Genomic DNA, 21,790 nt, shown 5'->3' with positions numbered 1-21,790 from the left:
TTTTGAGATTGATTTAATCTTTTTACTTTTATTCCCATAGCAACAACACTGTTGATTTGCAGTAGTCATCACTTTTCTTCCCTTGCCCAACAGACCTCCTGAATTATTCTGGTGTATCTTAGTAAGGCAGGTTATAATATGAAGTGTGCTGTCTCCTCTTCCATTTCCCTTCAGGGAAAAATGCAGTGAAACGAAGTGAAATTAAATTATGTAAAGGAGATAAATTAAAACTAAGTAAAAACTTCTTATATTTGTCAGAGTATTTAGATGATTGAGAAACTCCAGTGGTTTAAGTAGTCCAAAGGAGATGTTAGCATTCTGAATTTAAGAGATTTGAATTCTCTTAAATTCTGAAGTGCTAACAGTTAAATGTTAACCCAAACCAGAGGGAACTATTTAAATAGAAGCTGAATACTCCTCAACTTTGGCACTATCTCTAAATGTCGTGTGGAAATTAATTGATACTACACTTTTTTACTTTAGATTCTATGGATGTGGGTTTTTTAAAAAAATCAGCTACTTTCTATAAAAACACGCAGTGAAAGCTAAACAGGATTGATTACGTGGTAGAACAGATAGCTCACATGCAAATGAAACTGACAAGCTGTCCAGTTGCAAGGACAGTGTTAACTCACTGAACATGGACAGTTGATGCTCAGCGTCAAGGAATGAAGTGATTACGGAAATACTGTTTACTACAGATGTGCTCTTCTGTGACTAAACTAAAAAAATATTGAGTCCAGCTGAATTCCTTCTACCCTCTAAAATGATATTAGCCAGACAAAGTCCAGGGCACACTCCATGTACAATGTGGCAGTTAATTTCACTTTATTCTCAAGCCACAGAACAAATTCCCAAACTTGGTCTTTGCAAATGTTAATTTAAAACAATGAAATGTGCAAATCTACCTCTGTTGTTTTTTTCTTGGAAGTTAAAGCTTATCATATAGATCAGGAGAGTTCATATAGATTTAACGGTTAAGTGATATCTCCATATGATTATCTATCAGTAAGCTGATTCCATGGGGTGGTAGTGAGCTGTGTACATGGAATATGTACTGTTGTCTAAAGAATGCCCTTGATCAACTGGGGAGATTGCTTTCTCAGCTTAATGAGTTGTAGTAGGAGAAAAGCACAGTTTTAAGGAAGGAAAGGAAGTCTGTAAACAGATTATTAACAATGAACATTTATCGAACATTTACTTGCTCCAAACATTGTGCTTTACATGGATTAGTCCTCACAGCCCGGTGGCTGAGGAACAGTAGATGCCCCATTTTGTGGAGGAGGAAACTGGATCGTAGATTATCCAAGTCTACAGAACTAGTACATGGCAGGGATGGTATTCAGACCCAGGCTCTCTGACTTAAGAGCCACTTCCTACATACAGGTGTTCCAGTAAATGCTGCCTTATTTCCAAGAAGTGGAGTGTACACTAACACAAGAGCAGAGAGCCCAGCTGGGATTGATTGGAAACTAAAATATAGACCTGGAAAGCCTTTGGGAGTCCAGTGTCTTTCATCATATCAGATATTTCTCTCCAATTCTTTCTTCTTTCTTATTTTGCTCGGTAGGTTTTCTGTGCTTTTAAATTTCCACATGGTCCAGCATTAGCTAACAACAGTTACGTGTTTCTTAATTAAAATTCTCAAGAGACATACCTCAGTTGATTTAGCTCATTTCTCATAAGTTGCTGGATAGACAATGACTTATTAAGATGTCCAGTCTTGATCCATAGATGAGAGAGGGCAAGAGGCATATGGACTAGACTGGAGCAGCCATGGACCTGGTGAAGGATAGAGACGTTGCAGGCATATTGCCATGCATTTCTCCTCAGGCCATTGGCATTGGCCTTCAGGCAACTCCTGATGCCTTGGTTCTCTGCAGCTTAGGGGTTGCCCTCATCAACTGTATAAGGACCAGAGCCAAGGAAGGGGCTACCTGAGCCCCCAGTTCAAGAAATTTCTTGTTGGGTTCATACTTGGGGATTCCAAAGGATCCAAGTAATTGCAGTGAGATCTCTTTTCCTCTTACTCTATTCCCTGTCACTTTATGGGGGCCTCTACTCACCTTCTGTGTATGCAGTATCCTCACAGGGAAATCCCCTAGGGTGGCTTAGACTTCTTCCTTTGTCTTTGTCCTTCTTCACACAAGCCGTTTCCAGTTATCAAGAGTTCTCTGCTAGTTTAGAACCACCATTGCTTCAAAGGTGTGAGCTTAAAAACTGTTCACTTTTATTGGCATCATGGGGAAACCATTCCTGTGTAGTTTTAGATTTCCCCAAGTACAACGTTATTGTGTTATGTTTCCGAAAATTAGCCTCTATATCTTCATTCTGGTATGTGGCTTTGCTGGAAGAAAAATACTGGTAACATTATAGATCCTTAACATTCTTTATACATAGTTGAGGAAATTATGGAGTAACTTCTTTGTCACCTTTGGTTAGCTTTCTTAAGTTGGCTTGGCCTCTGAAGAATTGGGAAAGTTTGACCTTGCCTACAGTTAACTTTCTCAGTGCATGGAGTTTAAAGCCAGACCCCCATTGCTCACTGCAGCCTCCTCAGCCTGCTCTTGGACCAGTGGTAGTACCAGTTCTTGCAAGGAAAAGCCAACTTTTGACATAGCAAGGTAAGTGCTAGGATCCCAGGAAGCAAGTTTGACTGCACATGGTCCTTGTAATTTCAAAGCAAAGCAATGTAAGGAGACAGCTTAGTAGTTGTTTTATTTTCTCTTGAGTGGACTTATGTTGTCAGTGGCAGAAAGCCATGAACCACGAAGATAAAATAATGCTAACCAGAGTGCTAAGTAAAGAAAACAAAGATGGCTCCACAATTAGTAGCATTATATATGTTAGTGCTAAGTAGCAACAGATGTGTCTACAGGGAGTGAAGCATTCCTTGCAATCCATCAGAAACCAAAGTCCTCTGACATCACAAACCATTATGGTTATCTTGGGCTTGGAGGAATGATGGCTGAGTCCATTGGGTTGGCAAAGTGAGGATGCTCTTGAGTGTGTTTCAATCTACCTGTGTCATCCTTACCATGCTGCACACTTGTGCTGAGTTAACAGGGCGATCTGTGCTGTAAAATCCAGTTCTGTAAAGACATGCACTAGCCATGAGTCATTAGCAAGCATGCGGAGCTAATTGGCAAAATACTCATAAAAGATTTTGAAGGTGGGTTAATTACAATTCATTACACTGTAAACTGTCCCCAGGCTATTGTTAAAAAATGCAGGAGTTTCAGGGCCCATTATTTTATGATTCATTTTGCCATGTTGTGAAAAACAGACTCTAAATCAAACTACATTTATTATAGGTCAGACCACAAAATCTTTATTGGTTTTTCCAACATTCCACCCTCGTTATATGAATTCATATGGACTGCACATTTCTGTCAATTGGCAAGAAAGCATGAAATAAAATTTATGATATTTTCTTACTTTATCCTCAGTGCAGCCTTAAAAATCACAAGATCTAATTGCTTCCCCTATTTCCCCAAGTTCATGAGAAAAATAAGTATTTCAAAATCAGCCCCAAAGTTCTGATGATTGGAAGCAACTGAAGGATAATGAAGTTGGCTTTCTAAAGGAAGCATTTTAAAGAATAACCTAAGAAGCATCATCCAGTTGAATTTATTAAAGCTGTTTTTCCCCACGCCTAGAAAAATGACTAGAATGCACTTTTCATTTGGGGGATAATTTGAAGTCCATTGGCATCCTAAGCATTAATCTCATTCTCCTCATCCCTACCTTCAGAAGTAATTTTTTTTTCACAAAACAAGACCCCATTTATTTCTCAAAAAACTGTGATACAATTGTATGCCTCCTGTTATTACCACAGACAGACTTGGTCAGAATCATGTAAGGTCTCATAAGTAGTCATTCTGTACCATTATATGTAATTGTTTGTTGATTAATGCTTTCAATTATGTCGATTTTCATTATGTGACCCAAACCACCTTGACAGTGACAGCCTGGTATACTCATTACTGGGGATGAGCAAAGAACAAAATGCTAGGTTCACTTCCAGCCCTCAAGAGCTCAGCAACTCATTTGAACCTTATCTGAACTATCCAAAACTTTCGACTCTGCAAAAACTCATGTTTGAGGAAGGGCAGGGAATGTGTGGTATGGGGAAGGCTTGGGGGTGGAGTGGGGGGGGTGTTGTTGGAAATTGTGCAAGAATGAGTTTCCTTGTGAGTGATCTGGTACTTCCTGATTCTGGCTGGACCAGCAATACCACAAAAGTCTTTCTTGAAACTTCCAAGATCTTTGGAAAGTCCTCCTCGAAGCAGTTTGCCACTTCTGCCTGCCTGGGTTTAGGCCAGGGCTGGAGACAGAAGTATGTGCAAGGGGAAACAGTTTAATAGAAAGTTACCTGGATAGTTGAGAGTTGTCAAAAGAAGTTTACCTCTAATGGAATAAAACCTGAATGGTTCGGCCAGGGTCAATGATTGTATTTCCATTTCCATTTCTTATAGAAAGGTAGAGCTTAGAAGGCAACATTAGAAATTACTAGAGTGACCTGCTTATTTTATAGAGGGAGTCAGGATATCCAGAGGAGCCATGTGACTGACCCTATACAGATGTGGACCAGAGTGAAGGTGTGAGTAAGTAGAGAGTAAGAGAAAAAAAGGAATGAGCTGAACAGATTTCCAAAGGCTTGGGTTCTCTCTTAATTATGCTACTAGTGGTATGATCTTGGGCAAGTCATCTCACTTCTCTGACCCTCTGTGGAACATTTCAACCACAAAATACTAAATTAAACATTTCTGTAGGATGAGAGTGCTAAAAAGAGGCGCTTTAGAAGCAAGACCCAGCTGTATGAGAACATGTCAAATAGGGAAGAGAAAGACTGGCTTCCAGAGAAGGCTAGTGAATAAAGAGACAACTGAATGAAAACATAAGGAAACCAATGAGGAGTGTTTATTTTGCATTGGGTAACAGGCTGATAATTATTGAAAAACAAAAAACAAACTTGGGGAGGAAGTAATGTTGTTTGATACAGTTTTTAAAGAAGTCATAATAATCTAAAGTTTGTGAAATAAAACAATCTGAAGAGAGGCATGAAAGGAAGAAGTGCCCCAAAGAGGAAGACACTAGGACAGATTAGTTTCCTGAACCATTCTTGTGGGACATAAGGCAAAGAGCATGGAGTACCCTAGCTTTCCCCAACCAGAGTGATCCCCAGTTTATCTCTTGAGAGTAAATTTTTGTTTAAAGAAAATTTTCTAAGGCTAACAATAAGCTTGCTAATTGCTGAGTTTGCAAGAAGTTGAGAAAACTAATGGCATGTTTATGAGTTCATTTACTGTGACTCTTTTAAGAGATAAAATTCCAGGGCCTTGAGTAGGTAAAATTTTGAAGTGGCTATCCTGTATAAAATACTAATGAAATTTGTAACGTGGCCATTCTCATTGGGAGGTAACTTTGGAACTAGAAATCTCTGAGCTGGGCTCTCCAAAGGAGAGGGACCAACCATCTTACTGACACTCCAGTTTGGTCATGGTCTCTTGACTAAGGGTTGCTCAGGGTATGAGGGGGAAAGTCAAGAACCAGGATCCACATCCCTCCCACCTGTCTTGCAGTAAGATTGACCTCCAGAGGAATCTGATTATGATGGAAGAGTTAGGGGAAGGAAACTGTAATCAGTAGCTCAAGAGTATAACCATGGAGAAGGAAGAACATCCAGGAAAATAGAAAAAACTAACAGATGCAAATGGCATGATAGAGAATCATGGATACTGATCAGTGCAGAATCTGTCTGGTAGGGAGCAATTTTGACACTGAAGTCTGGTCAACAAACCTGCTTATATTGACTTGGTAACTGCATGCTGGAAGCAGGTGAGGAGGGATCCCTGTGTATAGCACCACTAACATTAGGATGCTTCTCCCAGGCATGGAGATCATTTTAAGCATTAAGTGAAATAAGATCATCTCTTCTTTCTCTTCTGCCCAAAGGACCTTCCCAGTTGCAGCTTCAAAATTGCATCCTTGGTAAGCTTTTACTCTGAGGCATGAAGGCTTCAGCCAGTACCTGATCTTGCTACCTGCTGGGGATGCCTCAGCTGAATAGGCCAGAAAGACCCACAAATTTAAGAGTTAAGTGCAGAAGGCAGCTGGCTCTTAACTTGTCCAAGGGAACCAAGCAGAGTAGAGCTGATGATTGCCCTGGCCAGTGGGAGCAAGAGCCAGGCACCGGTCAAATGCTGCATTGCCCACTTTGCTGTGCCCTGCTCCCCAGCTTGCCTGCTATGAGAATGGCAGTTCACACCACTACCTTCTCCTTCCACAGAAAGCCAACTGCCAGGATCCCCTTAAATTCCTTCTCCAGCAGATATTTTGATCCCTAAGCAAGTTTATTCCCCCTGCCCCTCCCCCACCTTTTGGTAGGAAAAAAAATGCCCCAAAAGGAAAATGATGTCTTTTCTTCTTAGATGAGGTTTTCAAATACAACATGCGCATTCTTTTGCTTTGAGAAGAAGGGAGGGCACATGGTACTGACTGTGTGAGGGAAGGGATTTGAATGTGTATATTTATCTGGTATTTGGGTTTTGAGAAACTTGAAATCTGTATCTGGAAGAACTGGCCCTCTTCTTTCCTCAGTCCTAAGTTAAATGTTAGTAAATACTTTGTGGATTCTTTCACTTCTGGGTGTTATCAGATAGTCTGGCCTCCTCTGTCTCAGAAAATGCTGCCCACTGGATTGGCCTTTTGGCTTAGGGCATAGGTACTGGCTTGGGCATCAAAAGAACTAAGTTCAAAATCAACTATGTTAATAACTCACATGGGTCTCCAGCAAGCTTTTTTCCTTTGCTGGGTTTCAGTGCCCTCATTTGTAAAATGAGAGGGTTAGACATCACCTCCAAAATGCTATGATATTCATGAATTTGGCTATACTTGACTTTGTGGAGCCAGTGGCCCAAATCTGAAGCCTATGCACCAAGTAAACCTATTTCAATTTAATTTCTTTTTTTTTACACAGGAAACAAACAGAACATAGTGTTGCAGACAGCCCAGGGAATAGGTCTTGTTTTTAGAAGAGAGCCTTGAGATGACAGCGGCATGCATGCTGGGCACATTCCTTCACTATAACCACAAGGAGCCTGCATATATTTGTTGTTGTTTTTAATTGCAAACTTTTCTAACAGTCTGCCCTTTAGAAATGATTGCCCCTCTCTGAGGATCAGATCACAGCCTAGGCAGTTCTCAGAGAAAATTAAATGAAGAATGCTGAGCCTGGAATCTATGATTAGGGTGCCTGGCTAAGTAAAGATGATCATGTACTTTCCCAAATGGGTCAGCTGTGGCCCAGGATATCCACAGTAGAGCAGTAAATGATTCACGCTGGCTTGATAGCCTCTTTAATGCTAGATTTACAGCTGGATTTAGGGCTAAATGTTGAAGGTAAATCTGAAGGAGCAGAAAGAGGCTAGAGAGGGAATTGGGAATCACGGGAATTTCCATCAAAGCTTTTCAGAAGCAGGAATCCATTTTACCTTTGTCAATGACTGTGGTTTGCTAGGATCAAGATCAAAGGAATCACCGTGGGCAGAGCCATGACAAATGCGAGGCTCAGTCTGGTGAAACCTAGCATTAGCCCCTCTCTTAGGCTGCCGTCTAGACTGGAAGTGGGTGCTTGTGCCAGACCAGGCTGAGTGTGTATTCATGGTGCTCCATGACCGGGCAAAGGAGGTATAAAAGCTCTTCTTGATCCCCACAGGGAAGTTCACAGCCAAGGCCAGCCCTGTGAGGTCCAACGTGGTCATAGCTCCAATCAGAAGAGCAGTTTTGTAGGAAAATGGGGGACATGGAGTAAGCATGGAGCTAAGTAGTTGACAAAGATGCTGAACTGTTTGTTAATAAAATCCAACTGCCTTGAGTTATGCATCTCCTCCCTCCCTGCTAATTTTGCAAGACTGCTTTGAAATTCTGCTAAGAAGTTGTTCACTTGCAGGCCCAGAGACTTTTGAACTGATATTAACCAAGAACAGCTACTGGAAACTTTTTTTTTTTTGATGATCCATATGGTTTTTCATAGCTTCAGTTAATGTTCTAAGACAATTCGAGTAGCTGATTAAGGGATATTCTGGACTCTGAATGGGCAATGACATGACACTTTCCACATTATCTGTTTCATAGTGCGTCAGCAATGACCAGTGTTTAAATCTTTATTTGCCTTTTGAGAATACCAGCATAGAAAAAAAGCACCAGAAAAAAAATACCAATAATACTTTCCAAGATTTAGTGCATACATTATCTCATGTGACATTTACATTGACCTGGCAAGGTGGGCAGAGGGTATTCTCCTGCACATTTTAAGCATGGAATTCAGAGAACTAGAAAAAGACTTAGGACTCAGTGTTTTCATTTTCTTTGGGTAAATACCCGGTAGTGGAATTACTAGATCATATGGTAATTCTATTTTTAATTTTAATTTTTTAAAGATTTTTATTTATTTATTTAACAGAGTGAGAGAGAGAAGGAGAGAGAGAGTATAAGCAGAAGAGAGACAGAGGGAGAAGCAGACTTCCCGCTGAGCAGGGAGCTCAATGCAGGGCTTGATCCCAGGACCCTGAGATCATGACCTGAGCCAAAGGCAGACACTTAACCAACTGAGGCGCCCCTCAATTTTTAATTTTTTAAAGGAAATTCCATACTGTTTTCCACAGTGGCTACACCAATTCACATTCCTACTGACAGTGCGAGAGGGTTCCTTTTTCTGTACATCCTCTCCAACACTTGTTAATTCTTGTCTTTTTGACTCTAGCCATTCTGACAGGTATGAGGTGCTATCTCATTGTGGTATTGATTTGCATTTCCTTGATGATGAGCGACGTTGGGCATCTTTTCATGCATCTGTTGGTCATTTGTATGTCTTCTTTGAAAAAAATGTTTATTCAGGTTCTCTGCCCATTTTTTAAATTGGATTATTTGTATTTTTGGTGCTGAGTTCTTTATTTGTTTTGGAAAACAAAAACACTAATTTGAAAAGATAACTGCACCCCTGTGTTTATTGTAGCATTATTTACTGTAGCCAAGATATGGAAGCCACTCAGGTGTTCATCCATAAATGAACGGATAAAGAAGATGTGGTGTACACACACACACACACACACACAGTGGAATATTACTCAGCCATCAGAAAGAATGAAATCTTGCCATTTGCAACCACATGGATGGATCTAGAGGGTATAATGCTAAGTGAAATAAGTTAGAGAAAGACAAATACCATATTATTTCATTTATGTGTGAAATTTAAGAAACAAAACATAAAGAAAAAAGAGACCAAAAACAGATTAAATAGAGAACCAATTGGTAGTTGCCAGAGGGGAAGTGGGAAGGGGATGGGTGAAATACATAAAAGGAATTAAGAGGACGCTTGATGAGCACTGAGTAATGTATAGAATTGTTTTATTTAATTAACTAATTAATTTTTTAAAAGATTTTATTTATTTGACAGAGAGACACAGCGAGAGAGGGAACACAAGCAAGGGGAGGGGGAGAGGGAGAAGCAAACTTCCCGCGGAGCAGGGAGCCCGATGCGGGGCTCAATCACAGGACCTGAGCCGAAGGCAGACGCCCAATGACTGAGCCACCCAGGCACCCCTAGAATTGTTTTAAATCACTATATTGTCCACCTGAAACTAATATAATACTGTTGTTAATTATACTCTGATTAAAACAAATAAATAAAAGTTAGGAATCAAGGTTTCAGTTCTGGTAATAGTTTCAGTGTCATTCAAAGCAAATCTCACTTTCATCTTATATGAACTTGTCTTTAAATTAGTAGTGCTAAGGTGGGAGGTGAGGGTAACAGTATATTAACCCCAAAAATAATTATGCCCATTATGGTGTAGTCACCAGAAAGAATAATTTACAGCCTTGAAAAATAACGGATATAATAAAAAAATGACCATGATGTAATGCTAAATAAAGTGTCAAACACAGATTGTTTGTATACTGAGTTTACAGTTTTGCAAAACAATGTATGTGGAAAAAGGGAAAAAGAAACAATGCAAATTTTAGCTAAGATCACAGTAAGATAATTATTCAAGTATTTTCATATTTTCTATAATATGATTAGCTGTATCATTTTTTACGTATCTAAATATAAATGAATCTGTGAAGTGAAAAAGAGATAACCCCCCCACCACCATTCCAAATCCCCAGTCCTACAAAGGGACTTGCCACTTACTAAAGTTTTGAGCAAGTTATCAGTTCTGAGCTTCAGTTCCATTAACTGTAAGAGGACCATACAAATCTTAACTTACAAGTATTACGTTCTTACTTTGTGCCAGACAGTTATCCTGAGCATCTTCTCTTGTACTAACACATTAAATTCTTATTATGACCCAAGAAGTAGGTCTGATTATTATCTGTATTTTACCAATTAGAAAACTGAAGCACGGAGAAGTTAAATTTGGTTACCCAGCTGTGGGTGGAGGATTTCTTGGCAAATCAGGATAGAATAATTCCAAATCCCATAGTGTGACCACTGAGCCAGACTACTTCAAGGGATGGTTACAACACTGAATCTTATTTCTTGGGAAAGCCCCTTTTGTAGAACAGGTACATCACAGGTACTACATAGATCTAGTTCTTTCTTAGTAGATTCATTGATTTCTAAGGCTCAGAAGCACATCCGTTAAATTACAAAGCTGAAGACGGAACAACTGGGTGCTAAGACATTAGTGTAAATTCATCATTTGGTTGCTAACTTCATTGGGGTTAGTCCATTGGGGTTAGTGATCACAAAGAGAGAATTTTGGGAATCACATGGCTAAATTTAGAAATGTGTGTTTTTGTCTAAAGCAAAGTTATCCTGAACATGTTTTGATATTATCTACTATTCCTGATTTGTTTTTCACAAATATCTAGGACTCAAAGAAAACCTGAGCCCACCATACCTAGAAAGTCTTTTAAAATCTTTTTCGCCTCCAATAATCTCTCCTCCCAAGATTGGTTTGGTAGGTGACAGGGAAATGGCAATATATTTAGGAAACTGAATCCATGTAGTTCTGACACCTTTCCTTGGAAAACGTTTTGTGTGAGCTAGTTGGTGTCCCCAGAATCTCAAATGCCCTTTAACCATGAGTTCTGTAGGCTTGCTCAATGACTTAGATATTTAATGCTTATAAGCTGCATGCTGCCAAGCTGACTCTTACCACCAAAATATTTAAGTGAAATCTCCAAACCCAGTTAGGAATGAATTTTGGCTACTTATGGTTTTCTTATATGGATGGCTTATATAGCAATTGAGAAGTTATCATCGTCCACTGAATCAGGCATCCTGATATTTAAGTTTTGTATGAGGACTGTTTCCAACTGACCATGTGAATTTGGGCAAGTTGTTGAACCTCTGTGAACCTCATATTCCTCTGGAAATGGAGTGGATTCTATTAATTAAACACTATACTTCCTCCCTTGGAAAATCCTAAGATTAGGTTAAATTATTCAAGTAGAAAGATTATTACTACTATCCATTTAAAAAATGAAAGATGTGGGGCGCCTGGGTAGCTCAGTCGTTAAGTGTCTGCCTTCAGCTCAGGTCATGATCCCAGGGTCCTGGGATCGAGCCCCGCATCAGGCTCCCAGCGGGAAGCCTGCTCCCTCTCCCGTCCCCCCTGCTTGTGTTCCCCCTCTTGCTGGGTCTCTCTCTGTCAAATAAATAAAATCTTAAAAAAAGATGTTATACATCTTTCATTTAAAAGGAAACCAGGGTGGCTGGGGTGTGGGGTGCCTGGGTGGCTCAGTCCGTTGAATGTCCAATTCTTGGTTTTAGCTCAGGTCATGATCTCAGGGTCCTGAGATCAGGCTCCATGCTCAGCATGGAGTTTGCTCCAGACTCTCTCCCCGTCTCCCTTCCTTTGGCTCTATCTCTAAAATAAATAAATAAAATCTTAAATAATATAAAAATAAATGAAGCCAGAAACGCAACAGCAAAGTAGGAGGTAGGCTGATTGTTCATCAGGGTGTCTCCATTGTGCAAGTCCATCATTTAATAATTCCTACTTTTGTGGCTAACTTCCACTCTCTTTGACAGGTTTAAACTAAAAAACAAGAGTTTAGGTGCTCAACTACATAATAAATATGTATTGGATACCATATGGATGGTGTTCCAGATTTTGGTGGGAAGGAGAAAACCTTCATTAAAGTTAGAAGTGGAAACCATGACTGGTATAAGTCTTGTTAACTAGATATTGCCCTTTTAGTTTCCCCTAATTATTTGAAAAGTCCTTTTCCTCCTTGCTCTAGCTTCCCTCCCTTTAGGTTGAGCCTCCCATGAATTTTATGACTCATCCAGTTCATTTTTCTATCTAAAAGATTAAAGCAGGGATTGGCACCCTCTTGGGACCAGTCTGCTAACGTTCATTTATTCACTGGAATTTAAGGCTTCTTTTGCCAAGAGTAATAACCCTTCTCCTCCCTCAGACCTCTCTGGCTATAGAACCTTGATGCCAGCCTTGGGCAAGGGAAGGAAGGAAAGGAAAGAAGAGAGGGGAATAATAATTGTTCATAGGCTTGTTAATATTTTTCTGTGGAGGATCCTGACACTTGGAAAAGCTGCACTGATCTTCAGATCACTCTTTAGGAAAGGTAATCCTGGAAAAAGAAAGGATTTGTAGTTTTGAAGCATCTCTGCCTTAAGAAATAAAGAGTGGGGCAACTGGATGGCTCAGTCTGCTAAGCATCTGACTCTTGATTTTGGCTCAGGTCATGATCTCAGGGTGGGGGATCGACCCCTGCCTCGGGCGGCAGGATGGGTGTGGAGCCTGCTTGGGATTCTTTTTCCCCCTTCTCCTTTTGCCCCTCCCCCACCAATCTCTCTTTTTTCCTCTAAAAATGTTGGGGGGGGGGGAGAGAGAGAGAGAAAGGGTTAAACAACAACAACAACCCCAAACTAGTGAAAACCAGGAGCAGTTTGAAGGACAGACCTACACAAAACAGTGCATCAGGAAAGAGGATGAGGGGACTGTTCCTCTCTCTTTCTGTACTCCTTTCCCTTCTCTTTATTATCAGTTTTTATTGAATAAATGAATATGTGGATAACGACCCACAGTGAATGAGTACATTTTTGAATGAATAAGTGAGTGAATCAGTCCTAGGTCAGTGTTTCCTAAAACTGACTCATCCTCAGAATCAACTGGTAGCCCTTTTATAATACAAATCCCTGGGATGTCCCCCTGAAATTCTGATTCTTTAAGTCACAAATGGAGCCCAGGGATCTGTATTTTTCAGCTGCTTCCCAAGTGATTCCAATGGTCAGCCACACATTTGGGAACTCAAGGCCTAGAGCCCAGCTGTAATCTAGATTCTGTTTCTCTTCATTCCCACTCTGAATGAAGGCCCCACACTGTCCCCATACTGGATTTAGTTGAAGATTAACTAATCAATTGTTATTCCCTTCTTGATCAAACCAGCTGATTTCCCCTGCCTGCCATCCTTATTATGTTGCCAATGAAATTTAGTGATATTTGGTAAGAATTTGTCTTAGAAGCTTTTATTTTTTATAGTTTTTAATTTTAATTCCAGTAGTTAACATACAATGTTCTATTAGTCTTGGGTGTACAATATAGTGATTCAGCAATTCTCTGTATTACTCAGTGCTCATCTTGACAAGTATACTCTTTAATACCCACCACCTATTTCAACCATTCCTCATACCCACCTCCCCTCTGGTAACCATCAATCTTAGAAGCCTTTAAATTAGAATAATCAGAAAATTCCCCATCCTGTTCTTTCTCAATTTTCTGGAATTGTCCATTCACAAATAAGCCAAGAATCCTCTTGCTTTGTTCACTTGTTCATTTTTGGTTAGAAATGAGGATGTTTCTAAAATTCATGGGTTTTAGAAATGCCTGAACTCATCTCTCTCCCTGCTTAGTTATTTGTATTTATTTAATAAATATTTATTGAACATCTCTAGTTTGCTAGGAACACTGAAGATACAGAAATGACAGGTATCATTCCTTTTCTTAAGGAATTTATAGGCTACTGGGTAAGTTGCATAAGGAAATGATGATTCTACAATCCAGGTATGGTAAAAAGTATGCATAGATTAGGAAAGTTGGAGTATATGTTGGTTCAGAAGGATGATAAGTATTGATGAACAAAACAAAAACCAAGATTAGATAACAAGGAAGGACTAAAGCACTGTGTTCACAGTTGTAGAGATGATGCCCTTAAAACCTTGGAGGACTGAAAGCAGAGCTATGTATATCTTGGAGGGGTTGGTGGTGAAGATGACATTGGAGATGTAGATAGAGACTATATTATGAAGTACCTTGAATGTCTTCCTAAAATTTTGGATTTTAGACTTAAGTGGTCGGAATCTTATAAGGGACTTGAGCATGAGATGGACACAAACATAATATATATGTTTGAAGAAATACACTCTCATTGTTGCGCGGGGTTTGCCTGACCTGAAATTTGTCAGACTGGAAGCTTCAGGACTATCGGGAAAGTGATAAGGACCTGATGAAGTCACTCTCAGGAAATCTAAAGAGAGGGGACAGAGGGGAAAAAACAAAATTTTAGAAATAATGCCTAACCTTGGTGATATGTGGGTATGTTTGTAAGCGGCATGGGTAGCAGTGACAAAGTAGGGGGACATTGGAATGGCTCTCATGTTTTTAAACCTTGACCACCTAGAGAATGGTGGTGTGATTCATGGAACCAGTTGTTTAACTGATTTTTATTCTTTTTTTTTTTGTGATATCCAGAGAAAATGCTGAGAGCATCACAACGTGAGGACCCAAATCGAAGCACTTGAGCAAGTGGCTTTTTTTGTCTTTTTTTTTTTTTTTTTGAGTTCTTATCAAGGCTGAAAAATCTTCTAAGCACACATGAAAGAAACAGCAGGACCAAGACTACTTTGAACTTACTGCACATGATTCCTTTCATATAAGACATGTTCGACAAACATTAATTAAGTCTCCAAGCTCCTCTTTGAAGTAATGTAGGAAATATGTACAGGTGGGGAAACTGAGGCCCCAGGAACTGGAAGGAGAGCCTGAGGACATACTAGGGCAGGTGCAGCATTTGAAAAGACCCTCATATGAGGCCCTCATTTCTCTGATGAGGCCAGACGTAGGTGCTTGTTTCCTAGCAAAGGTCTTCCAGCAGTTCTCTAAACCAGGCAGGATGAGGCAGGCTGGTTAATTTACTCCAGTGGCCACATTCTCTGGCCTCAGACTTGGCAGCCATGGGCCTTATAGCACACCCTGGCTACTTATAATCCAGACCCATCATCTCCTTCCTGAAATCTATAGCTATGTTGTAGCCCTTCTGATGTTTGCTTCGTCTTGTAACTTGCTGGTGGTTATGAGAGTCAGAAGGTGAGAGTGCTTGACTTCATGGCCAAAAGAAGTAACCTGAGTCATTTCTGTACCTGCATTCCTGCTTTTTAGCTTTCCTCGTTTTTTGCAAGTTGGCCTCTTTGGTTTAGTGTACAGGGCATTACAGAGTAGGAGTGGGCACATGGAAGAGTAGAGTTGTGATGTCGCCCTGTTAGCAGCATCCTTGGCCAAGCTTATGAGGAGCTCTGCAGCTAAAATGGCCCTCAGAGTTGTCCCAAGTGTTTATGATGGCCTTTGTACTTCCACAATGACCAGTCACTGGACATGGCTACCCTGGGAAGGGCTGTTGCTGAACCAACCTCTGAAGAGGCTGATTGCTGAAGGCTGTGCACAGTTCACATTAAGAGCTTCATCTTCTGCTTGCTAAACCAGATGCATTCAAAAACATGGGCCTTGATCATTTCTATCTGCTAAGTACTGATGCTACTCAGGTAGTTATTCTGGCTATCCATCTATCTCTTGCACCTCTAGCACCTGTGATGCCAGAAATGATGTTAGGTGATATAATGATAAAAGAATAAATCCCTGTGGTCAGGAAGCTCTCAGTAGTGAGGGAAACACAAAATAAATAGACAGAAACAGAATCAGCTCAGAAATAGCTAAATGCTTCTGGAAATAGAAGAATCAGAGAGGAAATACCAAAAAATAAACATATGCACATATGTTGTTGAAGAGTAAAAGATGGGAAGGACTTCTGCTCTCATCCAGTGGCATAAAAGTTCTTCATGATAATCCAACAAGATATGCAGATCACCAGCAATTTAGGAGGTTACAAAGTTAAGAGACATGCTTGAAATTTATGGCAAGTAATTGAAAACTTATTTTTATAGTGCAGTAGACCTTCTTGGCAAAGGGAATGAATTAAAAATAATCACTCAGAGAAAATAACGTATTTTTAAACAGGAGGATTTGGAGTTGGTGGAATTGTAAACAGTGAGTTTTCTTCATAATACAGCAGTAACATGAAGTGAATATTTCTTTACTAACTCTTTTTATTTCTAATATATTCTTCTGAATCCATTGTCCTTTTTTTTAATCTTATTAGAAGTTTTAAATTTTTTTTCCAGAAACATTTGTCAAAGAAATCTTTGACTACAAACATACTCAGTTGCCTTACTGAATGTAATGGTTCCTTGAAAATCCCATTCCAGTTAAAATTTCTAAGGAATCCATTCAGAGATGAGAGGCATCTAGACATTTTGTTCATTAGTTTGGTTAACCATTGGTTTTCCATTTTATTTACTACATTTTCCTCTTTCTGTATGATTTAGCTCTCTAAAACATTTGGGCGGTTTGCATGAAAGGGGCTATATCATAAATGCTTTTAAGGTCTATATGATTTATACGTACAGCACTCATGATTCATGTCTCATATGGCCATGTTGGTGGATTTTTTTTATTAAATTCTTGATTTATGTGAAATAGATAAATACACCGATCATTCAGAACAAGGGTGTCTGTGTCTGGGGGTGGAGAGGGGAAGGGCGGGAGGGATTTGGATGCATGAATAACTCCCTATTGGTCCTAATGGGATTTGCACAAGGAAGACTCCTGTATTCCAAGATACAATCTTTCTTCTTCCTAACATGTGGTTAGGTAGATGTTATTGATATCATAACTTTAATTTCCGAGCCATGTTAAGTAGATATGTGTTTTAGATCTCCCCCTTAAGGAATGAAACATGAAAGAATATGTCTTTTTTTTCTTTTCCCTCTTCCCATTTTGTATATGACAGATTACCTTGACATTTTAAAATGTCTTATCTACCTGATTTTTAAATCCCTTGAAGGCTGCACGTTCGTCTTTCTTTGTATTATAAACAGTCTCCTATGTTTAATCAGTATTTACCATCATAATAGTGGCAAAGCGAACCAAGAATGCTTCTTAACAATGGGAGCATTTCATAAAAGATGATACTTAAATCAGGTTTCCTGTAATGGTAATAAAGTATTTTCAAGCTCACTCTCAGCTGAAGAAAGGAACTTTCACCTTGCTCAAAGCTGGAGTTGTGTGAGAAAGTGTGCATGTGCATGTTTCAAATAACCAAACCAATAAGTCCTATTTCTCTCCTTACTATAATCAAGGGAACAAGCATTCTAATAAAATTGTGTTCAACAGTTCCTCTATAAACTCCGTCCCTCATCCTAGCTCCACCTGGTATAATATAAAATGTAATATACTTTGGAGGCGTTTTTAATAAAACTTTTTCAGATGACTCTATGTGGCAACATAATTCATTTATAGTTTCCTATTAGTTCACCTTTATAGAGGTTTTAGTCTTTCCTATCTCATGGGGTAAAAGAGTCACTTTGTTTTTCATAACCAGCATGTATTTCCATTGATTTAATCTCTCCATTTCTTAGTGTTTCACATGTAAGAACAAGGTTGGGGTCAGGGGAACAATTAGCTTGCCCTTACCCCTGTGATATTAGGATTGATATTTCATATGAATCCTGCCTTGCCCTGATACTTTTTATTATAAGGCCCTATATTAACTCCATTATTTATAAAGATGGAGAAAGGAGGGAAGAGCTAATTCATTATTTGTTCTTATTAAAATAACTGCACAGTTATTCTGTGTTATCCTCAGGGTCAAAATAGTGTTATTCAGAATGACTTCTTATGTAGATAAGATGATTCAGGGGATGATGAGAATTTAGAATGACTTCATGGCAAGAGAGACTTTGTGAGTCATGATGTGTGCATGGGATAAGGAGTATCCAAATTAAGAAGGGTCACTCTAGTAATGGCTGAAACTCAACTGCAAAGATTTTGAGGTTCACTCCCTTCTATTTTTTAAGGGCATGGTATAGTCCAGTAGAGGGGCAATTAGTTTTCTAGGGAGGCTCATTGCTTCTTAGACTTCCTACTAATGCCTCTGCTTTTAGCCTCTCCCTCAGCCCAGAGTTAGTGGGGCTGGATTTGCATGGAGGTACCAATGGATCTGTTTGACTCATGACCACGTTTCACCTGTCATCTTAATATTCTGATTATTAAGACCTTTGCTAGGAAACAAGCAAATAGCACTCTTGTAGGTGATAGCCAGCAGAGTGGAAAGCTGAGAAGCAACTCACTGCATATTGAAGAATCTCCCCAAGCTTAGAAATTGGAGGACTAGATACCTCCACAAGACTGGCTACATAGTTTGGGGGGCTCAGGGCAAAATGAAAGAGCAAAGCCTCTTGTTAAAAAATTAAGAGGGATTTAAAAATGGTGAGAGTAGAGCATTAAACCAAGTATGGGGACCTTTTAAATATGGGGCCCCAGGTTTCTACACAGGTTCCTTCCAAGAAAGCACCTTGCCTGCCTTCAGGTATTCCTAGATGTGAGAGTAAAAGTCAGTAATTTTGGCTAAACATCTATTTAAGGAGAAGTTAGACACCAAATTCCCATTTCTACTCCACAGGATTGGACTGCTGTCCCTCTCCCTCCCAAGCAAGATGCTGAAGGTGAGTATTCAGGGTATGGACTTTGATATCCCAGTAGTTTGCTACATGTAATCAAATCAGTAAAATTATTTCTCTAAGCCCTAGACTCCTCATTTTTAATATAGGAGTTTAAAGTAGATTTTTAAGATTTTTAAAAACTTTAATAATCATAAAACTATTCAAAAGCAAGAATGAAATTTTCAAAAGCAATCATTGTGGGGTTTGAAGCAGCCTTTTGGAAATATTTGGGCAAGAAGAGATTCTTGGAATAACTGATCATTAACATTTTTCTCTAAGGATAGTTGTGATTTTGTTCAAAATAGTAGTAGTGTGTTGAAGTAGAGCGTGGCAGCTTGGAACACTCTGAGATGAATGATGGCTCTGTCTCCTATTAGCTGTGTGATCTTGGGCAAGCATCTTACTTTACTGAACCTCCTATAAAATGTGATCAGTAGTAAGTACTTACATCAGAGGGTTGTTCATGGGTTCAGTAAGATAATATATGAATGGTACTTCTTAGGGTGCTTGGCATGTAGTAAACATTCAATAAATGTGATTGGATGTGGATTGCAAATGTGATGATGATGATGGAAGCCATAGTTGTTAAAAAGGTGGGAACTGAAATGAAACCAATCTGTGCTGGAATCTTCTTACCACCATGACCTGTGAGAACTTGGGCAAGTAACTTAACCTCTTGGTGCCTGTATCAGTAAGATATCGCTGAGTAACAAACCAGTCCAGAACTCAGTGACTTAAAATATCTATCATTCTTGCTCATGTGACTACACAGGAGTCAGCTGCGCTAGGCTGGGCAGCTGTGCTTCAAGTTGAAGATCTAGTTGGCTGCCTACTTTTTGGCATTTGGGTCAGGTCTGCTTTCCATATTTGCTATCCCCCTGGGATTAGCGTTCTGGCTAGAGCATGATATTTTCACATCAATGGTGGAAACATATGAGTAAAAGCTCCCTGTGTGAATCCACTTCAAGGCTCCACTTATGGCTATGAACATCCCATTGGCCAAATCAAGGCACACGGCTGAGCTTAAAGACAATGGGCAAGGAAACATACTTCACTCTGATAGTGGGAACAACTCAGATGGCCAAGGGTGTGGATACAGAGAGGGAAAAGATCTGGGGCCAATAATTCAGTTTCCTTGTATGTAATATAGGGTTAATAAAATGACCTCCCTCATAGACTTGTTTTGAGCATTAAATGGGATAATCCATGTAAAGTGTTTAGCACAATGCAGATACATAATTAGCACTTAATAAACATCAGCTATGTTTGTAATGATGACTGTGATCACTCTATGGCCCAAATATAATGAAAGATTTTAGATGAGAAAGGCATATGTGGTTAGGGGTAGTTGGAAAAGATTTAGTGGTGAAGTTTTTAGCTAGACCTTAGATGAAGGGAGAAGGGTGTTCCTGGATGGGGAAGAACAAAAGCTAAAAGCCTAAAGGCAAAATAATGTGGACTTATGGTGTCCATTGTGTTTAGGGTTTTAGGTGAATTAACCACCTTTCACTTCCATAATTTTTCCTTTAAAATCCTCGAGGTGAATTGTCATTCACAGTTCTGCTGTTTGTTTGGAAAGAGAACAGAGCATGTGTAAATAATAAACCAGTTGTAAACCTGTGTTCTCTGCTTGGAACTTCCTTGAGCGTTTCCCTTCCCTGAGCAGGTGCTGCTTCCCATGGGTCTGCTTCCATTCTGAATGGAAGGCTTGTCTGCAGGAATCCAGGATGCTAGAAATTACGAAATACTCCTTATGGGCTCAGTCTTACATGTAGCCTTTGAGAATGGCTATTGCTTATATATATGGGAAGGGCCATGAGTCTCTGTGAATTCTATTGTTCATGAACAGTGGAAATTTGAGGCAGAAGAGCCTGTGAGCAATTACTATTTAAGCTATTTTATTTGAGCTGCTTTCATATGCCATGCCCAGTCTTCCCAGTTCCACCATCCTGCTACTTTGATTGCACTGAGGTGTACTGATGAACTAACAGGGGCAGAGAACCTGCTGCTCACACAGCCCAAGTTGTCCAGGCCTGTTAGCATTCCCCTCAGTGACCACAGCCTGAAGAAAGGGCTTTCCTCCCCTCCTAGGTAACATATGTGTACCCTGAGGGTGTTCTTTTCTTCAGAAAAATCACACATAGAATAAAGTCAAGCATGGAGCTGGAGCTTGGCACTGTTTCAGCTATGACGTTGTCCTCTTGGCTTTCTGCTCATCTCACCCCACCCTACTATAAGAAACATGGTTTGCAAACCTCTCTTCAGTTGCCTTATGGCTTTTAACTCTAGCCATGTAAATCAGTTTTGAAAAATCACTATGCAAAAAGCCATTTTATCTGGTTGCTCCACTTGACATTGGTGCTCTCCAGGGTTGCTGTGCCTTTAAACCCCACTGAAGAGATGCAAATGAAAGGAGATGAAAGGAGCCAGCAGTTGTTTAACAAATATTTGGTGTAGTGGATAATGTAGTGTGCTGGCTAGATTCCCCCTCCAGGACCCAGGGACTCATTCGCCCAGTTACTGGGACTGTTGGCAGCTAACATCTCTCAGCTACATATTTCTCCAGTCTTTTTGCCCTCCAATGGACAGGGGCACTTCTCGTGGGGGCAGCCCACATCCATGACTGGACATCAGTGGAAAACAGTCTTTTTGCCTCAAACTCAGGACTCTTTAAGCTTCAGAGCTGCCCTTGGGGTGAGCTAGGACTTTTGTTGCACCTTATCCCTCTGCTCAGTCCTGTGTCCCTCACTCCTCCACAGATGTTAATACCGAGAACACTCTGCAATTAACTTGTTTACACAAATCTCTGGATATACTAGTGGATACACTCAGAAATATGTCCTATTACACTTGCCCACTGCCATTTGGAACTTCTCACACCTTAGCTCATTTAATTTTCACAATCACCATCCTGAGCACTTGAGGAAACGGAGATTGGATAGTAACTTGCCCAAGATATCTCTCTTGGAAAGTGGCAAAAAAGTC

At 39.9% G+C, this 21,790-nt stretch overlaps 1 long non-coding RNA gene across 2 annotated transcripts in view; it reads left to right on the top strand.

Annotated features, from left to right (window-relative positions):
- LOC113938262 overlaps positions 1–15,237 on the top strand; it is a 122,099-nt gene extending 106,862 nt beyond the window's left edge. For both annotated transcript variants that reach the window (XR_003524869.2, XR_003524870.2), the window contains one exon: positions 14,724–15,237. This is a non-coding gene — a long non-coding RNA (uncharacterized LOC113938262). The remainder of the gene's footprint in view (positions 1–14,723) is intronic.
- Positions 15,238–21,790: the final 6,553 nt, after the last annotated feature.

Source organism: Zalophus californianus, chromosome 8 (genome assembly GCF_009762305.2).
Source record: "Zalophus californianus isolate mZalCal1 chromosome 8, mZalCal1.pri.v2, whole genome shotgun sequence".
In the NCBI taxonomy this organism is placed as follows: domain Eukaryota; kingdom Metazoa; phylum Chordata; class Mammalia; order Carnivora; family Otariidae; genus Zalophus; species Zalophus californianus.
The sequence above is the reverse complement of the archived record's forward strand: the minus strand, read 5'-3'. Positions and strand labels throughout refer to the sequence as shown.